Raw genomic sequence first — 2,278 nt, forward strand, 5'->3', positions numbered from 1 at the left:
GGTCAGTTCACACAAATCACCAAAACATATTTACACAAAACATATACATACTTTTTTTTTGACATGCAGATAGTTTATGAGTTGAGGTTTTGAATATTCCCAATAAAACTGTTCGCACTGAACTCTAAACAGGGCTATATATATATATATATATTCACAAGATTTTGGACGGCAAACTGCAAGACGGGACAGGGCAAGTGTGGAGACCACAGGGGGGGTAGCTATGATTTGTGAAAAGAAAAACAAACCCCTTTGAGGAAATATTGAAACTTGAAGACAGCAGCACTAACTTGTTGGCCACAATTTTGCAACTTGAAAAAGTTTCACTGCAGACAATTGCGCCAATTTGTGAACTGATGTAGTTTTCAGTTATTCTGTTTCAACATTTCGATCTCAAAAAATTAGCATTTAGTTTAACTGTAGATCTGCCCATACATCCCAGGGACAAATAAAGGAAACTTTTGTAATTAAGACAAAAATACCGATCCTTTTTTCAGGAAATTGCATGCATGCGTTAATCCTGAAGACAGTTAAAAGCTTCACTGGTATATCAGTGGTTTATCAGCACAATGTCAGGTGGAATTGTAAATTAAGGTGGACCCTGTATCTATCTATTGAATTTTTCTGAGCCGACTGTCTTAAGCGAAGCCCTTCTGATATAGAATCCAGTTTTATTATTTTACGTTGCAGTCGCCTCCCACAAGCCTTGCATGTTCCTCATAAAATGGTGTTACACATTACAAAACAACCAAAGCCTGGGGACCAGCTGTATTCAGGGCACAGAGCTGACTAGGGGTTTTCTGCATCCCTCTTCATCATCATCATTATTATAATATTGATTATATGATATTTTATTAAATTAAGGAATTTAAATACAAAATAATAAATAACTAATAATTCTAATAACAATTTTTAAAATGACTTCACTACAATCTCACCTTCAAGAGACTCTGGGTGTCTGCTGTCACACCTAAATCTGTTTGGATGCTCTGTAAAATAACATAATAAAAGTTAGGAAGTATCATAGGGCTTTGAAAGACACTCCTATGACAAGGGGTAAGAATTCTTCCCAAGAAGTGATTATAAAAAAAAGCCAAAATGAAGAATGAAAATAGTCATTATGCAGCAAACACCAAGCTTTCACATGCCATACCATTTTAAATAACACACTTGTCATTTACTGGTTGATTATTACGTAATTGTTGTAGTTTGCCAATTTTCAATATGTAAAGCACTGGCATCATATTTTAAATAAAGTAAGACTTCGACCGTATGTATATAATGTGTGCTAGTAAAGAAGTACATTTCTCTCTGAAATATAGTGGGAGGTAGAAGAGCAAAGTAGCACAAACATGAATATGCTTAAGTAAAGTACCTTTAGAGAGTTATAGTAAGTACAGCCAGCTTGGAGCTAAATGTTAATTTCCACCACTGCTGATTTTGCACCAGTGGATTTACCTGTATTACAGTGTAAATGTTCATATAATCCAAGAAACTAAAGAGTGTTTACTAGGAAAACTCCACATGTACTGTGCATCATTGGTGACACACATTCTTCTGTCCCCTGCCTATGGATCTATTTGTTACCTGGCTCAGTTCAGAGCTGGTGGAGTGTCCACCTGCTGAGGCAGTGACAGAGATCCAACTTGTGCCAACTCAACTGTCAAGACTTTGTTTTACTCTTGGTGAGGCGAATGGGACTAAAACTGTTACTTTCTGATGACAAAGCTGAATCTGAGGCTGACACCATGACGGGGTTGTTGTGCAGAGGAGTGGGTGCTGAAAACTTGCACATGTTTACAGATTATCATGATTTAGCATGTGGATGAATGCCGGATGTGCCTTGTGTGTGTGTGTGTTGGTGTGTGTGTGTGTGTGTGTGTGTGTGTGGTGCGGCGCTACTTGTGTAAAAATCTCCCAACATGTGTGAATTGTTTTTATCCTTTTTATGAATATGATAATATCAGAGGGAGGGAGAGGGGGAGGGGTGTAGGTGGTGTGTGTGTGTGCTGGAGAGAGAAGGAGAGTACAGAGAGAAGTACACAAGTAAACAGAAAAAACAGAAATGTTAGGATTAAATAAAGAATTTAGAGGAATACAGGAATAGAGACAGACATAGCGAGAGAAAAACAGAGTGAGAGGACTGCCAGAGGAGGTGTGAACATGCCTGGTGAACCATTGAGAGGAGGGGATATGTGGGAGGAGACAGAGAGAAGAGAGACAGAGAAGAGAGACACAGGATCGGAGAGAGACAGAGAAGGAGAGAGACAGGAGAGAC

The sequence above is a fragment of the Morone saxatilis genome, unplaced genomic scaffold (assembly GCF_004916995.1).
Source record: "Morone saxatilis isolate NCDOM2014 unplaced genomic scaffold, NCSU_SB_2.0 Contig12, whole genome shotgun sequence".
Lineage (NCBI taxonomy): Eukaryota > Metazoa > Chordata > Actinopteri > Moronidae > Morone > Morone saxatilis.